This window comes from Sarcophilus harrisii, chromosome 3 (assembly GCF_902635505.1).
Source record: "Sarcophilus harrisii chromosome 3, mSarHar1.11, whole genome shotgun sequence".
NCBI lineage: Eukaryota > Metazoa > Chordata > Mammalia > Dasyuromorphia > Dasyuridae > Sarcophilus > Sarcophilus harrisii.
Window position 1 is genome coordinate 554246046 of NC_045428.1, and position 16530 is coordinate 554262575.

General features: G+C 38.4%; 1 protein-coding gene and 1 pseudogene across 1 annotated transcript in view; one reads left to right on the forward strand and one right to left on the reverse strand.

The window, feature by feature from the left end:
- PHACTR4 (phosphatase and actin regulator 4) overlaps positions 1–11687 on the reverse strand; it is a 109470-nt gene extending 97783 nt beyond the window's left edge. Inside the window, exon 1 of the mRNA XM_012545582.3 lies at positions 11593–11687. The gene's annotated coding sequence lies outside the window, so the exon portion shown is untranslated. The remainder of the gene's footprint in view (positions 1–11592) is intronic.
- LOC100934603 overlaps positions 11460–16530 on the forward strand; it is a 38610-nt pseudogene continuing 33539 nt past the window's right edge.

Genomic DNA, 16530 nt, shown 5'->3' on the forward strand with positions numbered 1-16530 from the left:
AACCCTCCATGTAACTGGAGATAAAAATCTTTCATGAGACAGTAGAATCTTGTAATTCAAAAATATTACTCTACCTATGGTTTCATCTTTAAACTTTTAGAAAAACCTCAGATCTAAGTATTCTGAGTATTTCTTATAGACCTTGTTTCCCACATCCCTAGAGTATTTCTTACAGACCTTGTTTCCCACATCCCTAAAAAAAAAAAAAAAAAAAAAGCATTGTTTAATTCAAGAGTTCCTATATAGAAAAATTTCAGCATCTCTAGTGCCTAATAGGCACATAGCGTTTGCTTAATAAAAATACTCGTTAATTGGTTGGAAAAGTCGTCCAATAGATTCAACTGACAGATAAGAAAATCAATGCCCAGAGAGGTGAAATGATTTACTCAGGGTTGCAAGGATCTCCAAAAAACTACAAATCTAGGGACTCATAGTAGATGACTTAGAGACCTATTTAGAAATACTGATCACAAGAGTTAAACCAAAGCCTTTCAAATGCAAAACAGAAACCTAAACAGAACTCCTTCCTGGCACTACAGGCCTAGAATACTGAAAAGACTTATTAACCATTAATTATGTTCTAATCTGGACACAAACTGCAGAATTTAGAGATTCAAAAATAACCAATATACCAAACTTGTCTCTTATTTACAAAATGTCAAATAATAGTATTTTTCCTAAAAATTTGTAAGAATAAATTTTATGCTTTCCCTGAATTTCTTCTACATCACCTACCCTGGAGCTGTGGTACACCTTGTTTTCCCTATGCCTCCTTACTCCTCAGCATTACATAGCAATGAAACTGAGCAATGGCCAAGGAAAAGCTACTATCACTAGGAAGTTATTAAATTGCAAACAGCTCAGCAAAATTTTAAAATTGGTTCCTGTCATTTTTAAAGGTTTTTTTCTGGGCATATCCCAAAAATATAAAGGAGGGAAAAGGGACCCACATGTGCAAAATTTTGTAGCCTTTTTTTAGAACTAGAAACTGGAAACTGAAGAATTCCATCATTGGAGAAATTGAATAAATTATGGTTTAGAATTTATGGGAATATTATTATTCTTGAAATAAAAAGTTTCCAGTTTTTACCACTACAAAAGGGCTGCCACAAACATTGGTCACATACAGGTCCCTTTCCCTTTTTATAATCTCTTTGGTATAATCCCAGTAGTAACATTTGGGATCAAAAAGGGTATCAAATTTATTAACCCAGGCATATTCAAACTCTCTCCAAAATGGTTGGATTGTTTCACAACTCCACCAACAATGCATCAATGTCCCATTTTCCCGCATCCCCTCCAACAATCATCATTATTTTTTCCTTCATCTTAGCCAATCTGACAGGTGTTATGTATCTTAGATTTGTCTTAATTTGCATTTCTTGATTAATAGCAGTGTTACTACTGGGATTATTCCCAAAAGAATTATAAAGAAGGGAAAGGGACCTGTATGTCCGAATTTTGTGGCGCCCTTTTTGTAGTGGCTAGAAACTGGAAACTAATGGATGTCCATCAGTTGGAGAATGGCTGAAAAATTGTGGTATATGAAAATTATGGAATATTACTGTTCTTAAGAAAACCCAACAGGATGATTTCAGAAAGGCCTGGAGAGACTTAAAAACTGATGCTGGGGAAATGAGCAGGACCAGGAGATCATTTATCTTAACACAATTAGATGATGACCAGTTCTGATGGATCAGGCCATCCTCACAAACAGATCCAACCAAATCATTTCTAATGGGAAATGAACTGAACTATATCAGAAAAAGAACTTGGGAGATGACTAAAAACCAACATTGAATTCCCAATCCCTATATTTATCACACATGCATTTTGATTTCCTTCACAAGCTAATTGTACAATAATTCAAGTCATTTTTTTGTACACAAAATAATTTTTGTCCATACTTATTTGTATCTAAGTTATATTTAATATATTTAACCTCTACGTCATCCCCATTTTGGGGAGGGGGTGGGGGTAAGGTGAAAAATTGAACAAGAGGTTTGGCAATTTTAAGCTTAAATTACCCATGTTTATATCCTGTAAATAAAAGGCTATTAAATAAAAAAAAAAAAACAAAAAAAAACAAAAAAAATGATCAATTCTGATGGACATAGCTCTCTTCAACAATGAGATGAATCAGACCAGTTCCAATTGTTTAGTGATGAAGAAAGCCATAATAAACCCAGAAAGGTTTGTGGGAACTGAGTGTGGACCAAATATAGCATTTTCACGTTTTCTGTTGACGTTTGCTTGCATTTTGTTTTCCTTCTCAGATTTTTTTTCTTTCTAGATCCCATTTTTCTTGTGCAGCAAGATAACTGTATAAATATGCATATATTGGATTTAACATATATTTTAGCATATTTAATATGTATTGGACTACCTACTGTCTAGGGGAGAGGATGGGGGAGGAGAGGGATAATTTGGAACAGAAAGTTGCACAAGGGCGAATGTTGAAAAATTACCCATGCATATGTTTTGTAAATAAAAAGCTTTAATTTAAAAAAAAAAAAGTTTGCTTCACACCTCAATCATGAGAAAAACAACTTTGACTTCACAAATTATAAATGAGGGTAACCAGGATCTTCACCACAGTATTTTAATATCTTTTGGTTAAGAGAGAACAGTTGCCTAGCACAACCGCCCTTGCACATATTCCCAGCTCTGATAGCCTTGAGAGGCCCAGACAAGTTAAAAAGTATTTATTTTAGATCCTGTTAAGAATTATTCCAAACAGAATTTTGGAAGGTGGGGCCATTTAGTCACTGAATTCAAACAATTCAAGTCTACTAAAAGGCACCACACGATTTAGGAAAACCATTATACTGTTCTATGTAGTTGTCTGAATGATGTGTACAAAAAGATGCTCTCATTCTAAGAGATAACAGTATATAGAAAAAAGCAATATATTTACAGTCAGAAAATGGGCTCATATCACAACTGTTCCCAGAAGCACATGTGGGATCTTGGCTGTCCCTACACTGAGCTACCTAAACCTCAGTAAGGGGTGGTTCAGGCCTAAATTCTGTCTAAAATCTCTCCCAACTCTAATCTGATCTCACTCATCCCCCTTCCAACTTGGTCCAGCAGACTGCCCTTCCTCTCACCCCCTCTCCTTTCTCTTATCTCCAGTCTTTCCTTATTTACAATTCCTTCTAAGCAGCTACAAACATGTAGATCATCCTTAAAAACTCTCATAGTCCCTGCTGAAACAGCTCTTCTCCCATTCTCAGAAAAACTGAAAAACTTACCCTGCTCTGTCTCTGCAATCTGAATTCAGATTCCATCATTCAAGTGGAATGGCTCTCTCCAAAGTGACCAGGGATCTCTTTAATTCCCAAATTTGATAACCTTTTCTCAGTCCTCATTCTGAAATCTCTCTGCAGCATCTGTCACTACTAATCACCTTCTGGCTGCTTTCTTCTGTTTTTATGGCAGTATTCCTTCTTGGCTCTCCCTACCTTTCTGACCATCCTTTCTCAGTCTTGTTTGTTCAATCTTCATCCCTGTCTAATCACAGATAGACCTCTCATGAACCTCTCTTTTCTTCCTACATCAGGGGCTTATAACCTGGAACAAGTGGACAGAATAGATTCCAGAGAATCTGTGAACTAGGAAGTGAAAAAATTTACATCTTTACATTACACTAATTTGTCATTTCTTTTGAAATCCTATTATTTCAGTTTATGTATTTAGAATCATTTAAAAAACATTCTGAAAAGGAGATCCTAGGTTTGCTATAACTGCGAAAGGGACACCAAAAAAGGTTAAGTCTCCCTGATCCACAGAATGAGAGCAATTTATACAATAAGGATAATAATGTAAGATAAAACAAATTTGAGACGTGGGGTCTCACATCAAGCCACAATGATCAATCACAATTTCAGAGGGCTCATAATGCAATACACCTACAAAGAGAAAAACAATGGAACTGAAGAGAACAGACCTGAGACCTAATTTTTGTACATTCAGCCCCTATAAAACCTCTTATTGAACTAAGCATGTTTATAGGTTTAATAAATACAGACTGGCTTCACTCACATTTATATGTTGATTCCTAGCCAATGTATGTTGTAGAATACAAAATTGTAGAAATAAAATATTGTACTAACATAACAATGTGCTTTAGTCAAACCATGCATGCATGGTACCGAAATCTAAGATTCAAGATTAGTTTTATTTTCTGTAAACGCCCAAATGAAGTATCAAGGAACATTTTAACCTCAAAATAGATTAGCTAACTCAACATAAATTCAATAGCCACACTCTAAACAGCCACACTTATCACTGAATATTCAGCCATAGAAGGACTTACTTTCAGTAGGTATCCTATTTTATACTGTCTTATCATTTTTATTCATTAGCTAAATATAATAAGTAGATGTTAAATTAAAAAGTCAAAACTCTCATGTAGGCACAATCCATATTTGATACTTTACATATCATGGAGAAGTTTTGTTGCAAAGTCTGCATGTAAAGGCTCTCCTAATCCAACCATCTCCTTCCTTGTTTGCCTCCACAAAACACCACAATTTCACTTCCTCTCTAAATACCTCAGAAGTTTTTTGGTTATAAATCCGTCTTTCTCTTTTCTTCAACTTCTTTTATTTGTGGCTCATTTTTTTCTGGCAGTCTTGTTAACTAAAATGACAATCACACAAGACAATCAATTTTGTATTCTAAGACCTGAATGAATGATAGTCACTCTTGTTGAAGGGTGAATGATTAAGATTAATATGTAAGAGATCTAACAAAGCAATCTTACTGATGTTTGTGGATCATGAATATTCTTAAATTTAACTTAAATTTATGGAAAATATGAATAATAAAAGTTGGTGTTTACTAAATAAAAATTTTAAAGAAATAATTCTTTCCCCCCCTTCTTTATTGTTTTTTTTTCTGGTTATACACATACATTTTTTCTTAAATACATATTTCTTTATGAATCATGTTGGGAGAGAAAAATCAGAACAAAAGGGAAAAACCACAAGAGAAAAAAAAAAGAAAAAGAAAAAGGTAAACATAACGTGTTGATTTACATTCAGTCAAGTAATAATTCTTAATCAGTTTCTCTCCAAAACAAAACAAAGCAACAACAACAACAACAACAACAACAAAACAATAAATCCCTGCTATGGGAATAAAGATCGTTTTTCAGTTTTATTGGTTGGATGCTGCCTTCTGCCTATGTCACATATTAAACAGCAGGAGCCAGTCCAAGTCCAGCTCTGATACATATTCACTATATGGATGATGACCATTCTGAGCCCCAGCTTCTTCCACTGTAAAAAGGAAATGCTCAAATGAGCTAATATATACACAGAGTGCTTTATAAAGAAATGTACACTTGGACTGAAAGCCATGAGAAAATGCCAACTATATGCTTATAGCAAAATTTTTTGTGGTGCTTTTCTAGTTGGCAAAACTAGGAATCATCAAATCTGAAAAGGTAAAAGGGACCAACCCAAATGAATCCCTACCACGAAATGTGACTCATGTAGACTCTTGCTTGAATACTCTCAGGAAGGGCAATTCACTAGCTTAAAAAAAAAGACCCAGACCATTTGCTCTCATTTTTAGGAAGCTCTTCCTTATGTTGGACTGATATGCTCCAAAAAATCATGACTTTCAGTCTGTAATGTCAAATGATAGCTCAATATTTTATCATGTAGTGGTGGAAATACTACCCTTGACGTCAGAAGACCAGGTTTCTAAGAAGTCACTCTGATCCCACCTGTACAACCTTGGGTAAGAAACTTAATCCTTCTGAATGTTGTTTCTCTCATTTGAAAAAGCAACCAAAAGAGGCCAAACCAGCTGGAGGTCCCTGGAATCCTTTCCAGTTCTTGACTGACCTAAGAAATGAACGCCAAGTGATTTCATCAGGCATGGCTCCTTCCTCTTCCAACAAAACTATCTATCCTTGACAACTTATCTCTAGGAATTGCTGAAATTAAAAAATTCATTGTGATATCCAACCTCATGATGGGCCTGTCCAAACTTAACTAATGGTGATTTCAATCAATACACATCGAGTCAGTCTATCACCAAAGTAAGTCTTTCCAGATGTAGGATCTAAGCCAGAATTCAAGATCCTTTTACCACATAATGAAGCAACCGGAGGACTGAAATGGAAGACTAAGTACTGCAAAAGAGTGAAGATATGTAATTTCTAATCGAAATTCTACTACTCTATGACCTTCATTTTAGTCATTCCAAAATGAATCAATTTGATATAAAAGGAAGCCAACCAACAAACAGAATATCACCAGATCAGTCCTTTTCTATGTAGGACTCAAAGTGTTTCACCTTAGTACCAGTGAAGATACTGCCCCTGACCTACTATTCAGAGTTTATTTGCTTTGAATACTTGTCCTAGAAATGGGGAGAGCCTTTCCTTTCATGGTTGCCAAAGACTTTGTTACCTAGTGACCAACTTCGTGTTGATGAGCTTCTCCCTATTTATTTATCTAGCCTGGCCTAACTTATGCCCAATTTAGTAGAGCTTGCCAGAACTCTCTACTGTCCTAACTTTCACCATAATGAACTATCAGAGTACAGATTTGAATTGTTTTTATTTATATAGCATTTTGTAAACCATAAGATGCTAAATAAAGCATCTTATTATGTGTGCTTTTATTTTATGATCAGAGCATCCCAGTCACCTGTCTCCTAGAAGCATCCTTTTGGTCATACATGGGACCATCAGAAGATTAAGAATATCATTCTCATTATAAATGAGGAAACTGAGGCTCAGGGAGGTCAAGTAAACTGGGATAATAACAAAGTTAATTAGTATAAATGTTTAACAAATTAAATTCAATAAACATATGCTAACCACTGTCAAAGAAGAGATTATTTCTGCTCATACTCAAGAGAGTTATAAAGGAATAAACCATAACACAAGAGACAAAAGCAAAAAAATAGGGAAAAAAAATCTGAGGAAACAACAGCCACTTACTCCTGGGAGATCAAAAAAGGAGATCACAAAGAGTTGGCATAAGACCTGAGCCTATAAGGAATACCATTATGATAAGCTAATGGAAAGGGAAATTATTTGTGGACTAAGCAAACATAAAGGTGGGAGAGGGCAAACTGAGTTCAATGAATAGCTAAGAGTCCAATTATGTTAGAACAAAGGGAAAAATAAAGGGAAATCAATGACACCTGGTAGGGTTTAATCATTATCAACACCATCATCAAATCAAAATGTAAAGCATTACATACCTTAAAGTGCTATCTCATGAGAGGAATTCCTTGCTAGTTGACCAAGTTAAACAAGTAAGACTTCACTAACAGCATAATCTTACCAACTACATTCATTTATCACTACTCCAAACTACTCACAGACCATGTCAATGTGTACCTCTTTCTCCCTCTTAAATTCCATTTCCCATGATATTTACTTGGTTGGTATCACAGAGCCCCTACTTAATAAATAAGTGCTATGAAGGCAGAGATAAAGCTTATTTATATCTCGCCCCCAAACTAAAAGAATGTCCCTGAACACACTTCAATTCAGTCATTTCAGTCCTATGGGACTCTCCGATTCCACTTGGAATTTTCTTGACAGTGGTTTGCCATTTCCTTCTCCAGCTCATTTGACAGATGAGGAAACTGAAGCAGAGTTAAGTGACTTTCCCAGAGTAACCCAGCTAGTATCTGAGGCTGCCTTTGAACTCGGATCTTCCTAACTTCCAGGCACTGCACCCTAGCCACTCCTGAACATAGTAGAAGCTTAAAATAAACCACTCAGTTGAAAAGAATGACCATAAAAAACTGAAAATCTAAACAAGTCATTTGATGATAGAATTGAGTGCTGGAAAGAGGTAGGGATCATGAATACCACCCTCATTTTACAAAGGAGGCAAATGACTTTTGTCTTTAATCAATAAACTGGCTACCTGTCCATACCTGGATCAGCCTCCATACAAGTCTATACTTTTATTATTCAATTAACTTATAAGAATGTATTGCAATGAGTTGCAGCTAAAGTGCAAAATAGCTCAACTGCTATGGAAACAATAGTTATGAACTTTAAAAAGAAATCCCATCATATGAGCATAATAAAGTTTTAAAAAACAACTTCCACAGGTTAAAAAACTCAATGTGAATTTTACTAACATAAGCACATCACACATTTTATCAAGGAAAATTTTCGTCCATATATGTTTTGGGGTTTGTTTGGGTTTTTTGGCTGAGGCAATTGGTGATAAGTAACTTGCCCAGGGTCACACAGCTAGGAAGTGTTAAGTGTCTGTGGTCACATTTGAACTCAGTCCTCCTGACTTCAGGGCTGGTGTTCTATCCATTGCACCACCTAGCTGCCTCCCTATCAAGGAAAATTTTAAATTAAGAAGGATAAAAGTTATTCTGGGTGATCATATCATGGCTGCACTGACATAAATCTAGGTCTTAATTGCCAGTTTGGAATTGATTTCATATACTCAGAAAAAGAACTTTAAAGGAAGCAGGTTCTTCCCAATTCTCTTAACTACTCTGAACCTCCTCTCCTTTGTATTTATCACATTTTTCCCCTGACAGTAACATATGTTATTATGTATCATGAATTTGTGTACCTTACTTCCCTCGCCCTCCATTTGACTGTAAGCTCCCAGAGGGTAAGGAAAATCATTTCATCTCAGTACAGCACACAACAGGGAACCAAAAACAGAGGACAGTGAATAAATGGGCTAAATAAAGATATAGGCAGTTCTTTTCTGTAGTATTTCAAGGTTGAGAGCTTTTCAAATATATTCATTAACACATCTTTAATAAATACCTATTTAATAAAGTAATATTCATCAAAACTACCAGGCTGAACAACTACCTACCTGCAGGGCTTCTGAAATCCACAGCATTTACAATAAGAATGGCTGTCCCTTTGCCCAAGTCCAATGGAATCACAATACAATTCCAGGAACATCTATTAAGTGTCTACCTAGTGACACTAGAAATTTGAGGTAGTAGAAAATCACTTCCAGATAAGGAAGAAGTAGGGAATTAGGGAAAACTTCATGGAGATGTGGCACCTGAGTAAATTCTTAAAGGAAAGGGGATTTCAACAAGCAGAGACAAAGCAGGAGGAAAGCTGAGGGGCTATGACTTCATTACAGGAAGGCAGGGTATTAGGAGCAAAGGCTCAAAGAAATGAGAATGGGGGGCAGTAAGACTGACTTGAAACTAAATTATATAGTGGTCGGAAATGGGTGATAAAGCTGGAGAGATATTTGGGAATGAGATTAAGCTGGAAATGCTAAAATAAAGAGTTTTCTATTTAATTCCTCAGCCAAAAGGGAGCGACTAAATGCATTTGAACAAAAGAGCAGAGCCTCACGATTTGCAAAAGAAATGTAGATTAAGAGAAACAATGGTGGAGGACACAGTCATTAAAACCAGACCAGACCTCTAAGGCCCAAGTAAGTAAAGATAGTTTGGATAAGTTTTCAAGCATCTGAGGCAACATTTGAACCCAGATCTTCTGACTCGAGTCAACCAGTGCTCTTCCCATTGTACCACACTGCCTTGTACTAATATTTTTTCCATTGCTGTTCCCCAAAATTGGGTCTCTTATGGCTTTGCAGCCACAAAATTTTAATTTTTACCCAACCTTTCTTCATCTTCTGAGCAATTTTCCCTCTTACATTAGATGTTTCCTCATCAAATGTTCTGGTTCAAGATGAGTAGGGTGACTGCCATACCAATATCCCTATTTCTGACAGTTGGGTTACAATGATTTGTTCGTTCATCAGCATCCTCTTCATGGTATGCCTTCAAAAACTTCCAAAATCTCAAATGATTCTGGGGCAACTCACTCAAGAAAGATGGGTGGGGGGCAGAAAGGATTTTCTACCTATGTGTATTGAGATAGGTCAAACAGTTAAAGGCAGGCAAATGGGAGACTTAAGGTGGTAGGGATTGGGAAAGGAAATGAACTAAATTTCTGTTCTTCCCTATCCTATGGGGCAAGTAGGTATCAAAGTGATATAGTGCCTGGTTTAAGTCACAAAGATTCATCTTCCAGAGTTCCAATATAACCTTTGAGATTTATTAGGTGTATGACCCCGGGCAAGTCATTTAACCCTGCTTTCCTCAGTTTCCTTATCTGTAAAATGAGCTGGAAAAGGAAATAGCAAACCACTAGTATCTCGGCCAAGAAAACCACAAATGGGATGGGGTCACAGAATATTCCAACACGACTGAATACAATTATCTTATCCTATACAATTCAAGTGCAAGGTAGTCTACTGATCTCAAAATACACAACTCCCTTTTCCAAGAAATAGTTCCCAGCAAGTGCATCCAAGCCATAAGACTTATTTGCCTTCTCATAAGTTTTCCCAACATAAGCTGAAAACATATAGAAACTTATAGTTGCCATCTAAAGGACACTAGACTTCTCCAGACTTGGGAAAAGAAATACTAAATAAATGATAAAAATTAAACGCTCTAGAGTGCCTCCCATTAAGTTGAATTCGGTAATATTCAATATTAAGATGCTGAGTAAAATACTGATCGAGCATTTTTTAAAGAATGTCTTAAAGGTAACCCAATTTCTTTTGGACAAATGGCATTCGCCAGTTTCTGGTAAGAATTCACATTTCTCTTCCTTCGAAACAACTTCGGACTTCCTAACTAAGTTGTGTACTGGGCCCTTTTTGTTGGTTTTCTTAAGTCACTGAGTTTTTGATTTCTCTCTAAATGAGGCTTCAATTCATTCTTTCAACTTTTTTTGTTGTTATTTTGTTTTGTTTTACACGAGATCGGGAAAGGAAAATGGTTGGGGTGGGAGGAGGCAGGGCCAAAGGCCAAGTGGAAGGCTGTCCTCAATGAATAGGAAACTGCCTTAGCTGCCCTAGAAATCACTAAAAGTGGCTACAAGTATCTTACTCTGTTCCTCCAGCTTAGACTTTCAGCACGTCCATGCTCCCAGGCTCCCAAGGGTCAAATCTTCCTGGGGCCCTAGCCCTGACCCCTCCTCAAAAATCCTCCCCGAGTAAGAGCAGTCTCGGGGATGCATGGGTCTAAGGTGTCAGTCAACAAGCTTGGATTAGGCGCTAATCGCTAGGATGAAAAACAGGGGGAGGGGGCAACAGACAGTCCCCAGCCTCTAGGAGCTGCCAGTCCAGCAGGAAGGGCCTACTCCAACAACGCCCCCCACCACGGGGCAGGAGCTCAGACAACTTGCTCGAGGTCCCTTGGGCCGAGAGGACGAGCCCTGGGCCACCCGAGGAAAGGAGCCCCCCCGACAATTACGAACTCCGCCACGGCCCCGGGCAGCCCTAACGGGCGTCGCAGGAAAAGAAGCAGGATGCAGCGGGTGGCTGGTTGGGTTTTCTGACTGGACTTTGATCCGCTCCAGTTACGGTAACAGGATCCGTCGCCGTCCGTCCCTTCGGGGCCCGGGGCTCCCGCGCGGCCACCCCGGGGTGGATCCGAACAAAAGCACCCACGAGATGGGGGCGTGGAGGGGTGGAGCGGCCCTCGGCCCCGACCCGGCCCCGACCCGGCCCCGCGGGGCAGCGCCCGGGAGCCGTTACCCCGGCCCCCAACCCCGAGGGCCCCCGTTCCGGTCCCCGCCTCACTCACCTCCTCGACCCTTCGGCCAGGCGGCAGCCGTCGCCGCGGCCGTTTCCTCCGGAAGTCACGCTCACCTGCCCAGCGGCCCCCTCCGCCGCCGCCGCCTCCACTGCCGCCGCCGCCGCTTGTGCAGTCAGCCCCGAGCGGGGCGGGGGAACGGCACGGGACGGTTAGGAGGGGGAGGAGACAGGAGTCCGCCGCGGGGCACGCTGGGATTTGTAGTCCACGGCGAGAGCAGGAACATGGCGGGGACGGAGGTGCTAGAAGTAGCGAGAGTACGGAGAAAGAAAGAGGAGGAGAGGGAAGAAGGGGAGGAGAAAGAAAAAGGAGGAGGAAAAAAAGGTGGGAAAAAAGGAGGGGAAGAGGAAGAGGAGGGAAGCAAAAAATGGTGGGATGGGCCGCCAGTTCTCTGGCTGTACAAGGTCCTGAGGTAGGCAGGTGGCGAGTATGCGCGCGCCCCCGCCCCTCCCCGCTTCGCCCCGCCCCTCAAGGCCCCGCCCCTCCGGGGGGGAGACTTGGTCCGTTCAGACGCTGGACGCTTGAGAGGCATTGGGAGGAGGGAGTCGTGTTGTTCCGGACTGGGGGGAGGTTTACAGCTGCCTCCGAGTCTAGACCACTTTCTACAAGTGTTGCTCAACTTAATTCCAATGTCTTCCTTCTGTTCATTATTTTGCCCTTTATAGGGCTTGCTTTGTATGTATTTCTTTGCTTATTGTGTCCCCCAATACATGGTAAGGTAGAAAGCAGCCTTAGAACAGTGCCTAACACATAGTAGGCGCTTAATTTTAAATTTTTTCATCTTTTTATCTTGCATATAATTTGCTTTGTATGCATTTGTTTCCATGTCGCTCCCCTTTAAATTGTAAACTCCTTGAGGGCAGGGACTGTCTCTTGCCTATTTTTGCATCCCCCTGTTGCTCAACATTGTATCAGCCACATCCTAAACCCTTCGTAAGTGTTTATTGAGTGAGTAATTGTTTCCTATTTTATCCCACATATAATTTGTTTTGTAAATACATGTGTTTTCCCCTGTAAGCTCCTTGAGGGTAGGGACCATCTTTGGCTTTTTTTTGTGCCACCCCCATAATACTTAGCATAGTGTCTAATAGGCTATTGATTGTTTATTGATTGTTTCATAGATTTTCTACAGAAGATGAAGCAGGCCTTTCTGGCCAATCTAGAGAGGAAGAAGGAAAGCATTTTAGTGGGTAGAGAGCTAGAACAGAATTCTTGGAGACTAATCTTGCATTGTATAGAGGAAGAAACTGGTTATCTCCTGCCTAAAGAGTCAGTCCTGGAGCTGAAAGGGAGGAGTGATGAGACCAGACACTGGATAGTTCTCTCCCAGAGCTAGACTGAAGAACACTGGGGTAACAGAATCTTGGAAAGCTATGGCTAGAAGGAATCAAGAATCATAGCTTTAGAGCTGAAAGGAAATGAAGAGGTCATTTAGTCCAAGCCTCTCATTTGCCCATATTTGTCATTGTTCAATCATGTCTAACTCTTTGTTACCCTGTGATCTTTAGCCTACTAAGTCCTCCTAACCTCTCCTATCTCCCAGAGACTGTCCAAGCTCATGCTCATCATTTCCATGACACTATCTTATACATCTTGTTCTCTGCCAAACCCTTTTCTTTCTGCCTTTAATCTTTCCCAAAATCAGGGTCTTTTCCAATGAGTTCTGTCTTCTCATTGCATGGCCAAAGTATTTAAGCTTCAGTTTCAATAGTTGACTGCATAGTCTGAATTAATTTCTTTAAATATTGACTGATTCGATCTCCTTGCTGTCCAAGGGATTCTTGAAAGTCTACTCCAACACCACAACTCAAAAGCATAGATTCTGCAGAATTTCAACTCTTACAACCATACATTACTACTGGAAAAGCAATACTTTGGACTATTTGAACCTTTGTCATCAAGAGGATAGCTTTAACGAGATCAACCAAATCATTTCCAGTGGAGCAGTAATGAACTGAACCAGCTATGCCCAGAGAAAGAACTCTGGGAGATGACTAAAAACCATTACATTGAATTCCCAATCCCTATATTTATGCACACCTGCATTTTTGATTTCCTTCACAAGCTAATTGTACAATATTTCAGAGTCTGATTCTTTTTGTACAGCAAAATACCGTTTTGGTCATGTATACTTATTGTGTATCTAATTTATATTTTAATGTACTTAACATCTACTGGTCATCCTGCCATCTAGGGGAGGTGGTGGGGGGTAAGAGGTGAAAAATTGGAACAAGAGGTTTGGCAATTGTTAATGCTGTAAAGTTACCCATGCATATATCCTGTAAATAAAAGGCTATTAAATAAAAAAAAGAAAGAAAGAAAGAAAAATTAGAAAAAAAAAAAAAAAAAGAGGATAGCTTTGCTTTTTTGCATGCTATCCAGATTTGCTATACCTTTGCTTTCAAGGAACAAGTGACTTTTAATTTCATGTCTGCAGTTGTTTGTCATTGCTTCCTTTTCTTCTTCTATTTGCCAGAAAGTGGTGAGATCAGTTGCCAAGATCTTAGGTTTTTTGGATGTTAAGCTTCAAGCCAGCTTTTATTCTCTCCTTTTTCACCCTCATCAAGAGGCTTCTTAATTCTTCTTCACTTTCTGTTATTAGAAAGGTATCACCTGCATATCTGAATGTTGATATTTCTCCTAGCAATCTTAATTCTGGCTTTTGATTCATCCAGCCTGGCATTTCATGTAATGTATTCTGCATATAAGTTAAATAAAATTACAATATACAGCCTTTTCCAATATTGACAATACTTCATACTGATTTTAAGGGCAGTTAGGTGAAGAATAAAACACTGGGCTCCGAATCAGAAAAATCTAGTCTCATTTACTAGCAATTTGATCTTGTCAAGTTACTTAATCTTACTTGCCACATCTGTAAAGTGGGCTAGAGAAGGAAATGGCAAACCATTACATTACTTTTGGTAAGAAAACTCCAAAAAGGAGTCACAAAGAGTTGGACAAGATTAGAATGACTCAACAACTTCTGATTTAAAATGTCTGGTTCTTTCCCACTCAATATGCTAACTTGCTCAAATTTTTTCAAAGATTAGAGCGCTCAACTCCTTCTTTGAGGGCTTTTCAAGATCATGGTATCTGGGACTATCAGAGGCTGGGAGGGAATTCAAAGATTATCTACTTCGATTCTACTCTATAAAATTCCCACCATCCCCCCTCCTAGTTACTCAAGAACTGACTAGAAGCTAAAGGCAGAATTTGGTATGGAAATAAAGGCTCTCAGGCTTGGAATCCACAGCGCGCCTCCCACTACAAGGACTAGAAAGAAGATAAAGACTTTGAAGGGAGGTACTCAGTCTGCCTTTTCAAAAGTTTGCAAAGTCCTTGACCCCTACCCTCATGGCAAAGATCCTAGAAGGCATTTGGAGGGGGTAGATAGGATAGAGCACTGGCTCTAGAATCAAGAGCACCTGAGTTCAAATCCAACCTCAAACACATTTGTTGGACTCTGGGCAAGTCATTTAACCCTGCTTAAATTTCCCTGTCTGTAAAATGAGCTGGAGAAGGAAATGACAAAGCACTCTAGTATCTTTGCCGAGAAAACCCAAAATGGGATCATAAAAAGTCTGAACAATGATAACCACCTTTTTCATAAAACAATACAATTTTATTAGTTCATATTTTTAGTAAAAATCAAAGATTTATTGCCATTTTTATAATTATACAAAACATCTCAAACATACAATACATAAAACAATCACATATTTGCTAAAAACCCTTTACATTTGTCATACTTATGTAAAAACCATAACAGCAATGTGATGAATATTTGTTTTCTAGTGAAATTTTTCAAAGGATCGCTGATAATTTATGTTTATCAAATATTTCTCCAACAGTTATAACAGAAAATCTAATTTCACAGATGTTGTGACTAATAGAAAAGTTGGATCCCTTTGTTTAATAAACCAGAGAACTCTTTATTCTCTCATCCAAATAAGATTAATAAATGATACATAAGCAACTCTTTATCTTCTTTGTTTTTTTTTTCTTCTTTCATTTAAAGGATGTTTTTAAAATTGGGGAACATAAAATTATTGACCAGTAAACATATCAACAGCACTAATTTTTCATAAATATTGTGGCTTTATGTTTCTGGATTATAGTATGAATTTGAAGACTTTTCATTGATTTACTTAGCTAATTTTTTTTAGTTTATTTTTAATACACATTGTTTTATGCATTGTTAGGAGAGAAAAATCAGAGCAAAATGGAAAAACCTGGGGAGAGATAAAAAAAAAATAGACAAAAGAAATAGAAAAAAACATAGCATGTGTTGATTTACATTCAGTCTCCTTAGTTCTTTTTCTAGTTGCAGATGGCATTTCCTAAGAAAGCCAGTTTTTTCAAAGTTATCCACCAAGTTGGGAGATGATCCCATCATTTTAGACAGCAATTTGGAATTATGCCCAAAGAGCTATAAAACTGCATACCCTCTGATCCAGCAATGTTTCTACTGGGTATTTATCCCAAAGGAATCATAAGGGAGGAGAAAGGATCCACATGTACAAAAATATTTGTAGCAGTCCTGTTTATAGTGCCAAAGAACTAGAAATTTAGTGGGTGCCCATCAGTTGGAGGATGGCTGAATAAGTGATGGTATATGAATGTAATAGAATATTATTGTTCTGTACGAAATGATGAGCAGGCTGATTTCAGAAAAGCCCAGACTTAGATGAACTGATCCTAAATAAAATGAGCAGAACCAAGAGAACACAGTACACAGTAGCAACAAGATTATGTGATGATCAACTAATGGAGTTGGCTGTTGTTAAGAGGTGATTCAATGCAATTCCAATAGACTTGTGAAGGAAAGTGCCATTGGCATCTAGAGAGAAAATTATGGAGACTGAATGTGAATCAAAATCATAGTATTTTTCACCTTTTTGTTATTGTTGTTTATTTGCTTGTTTT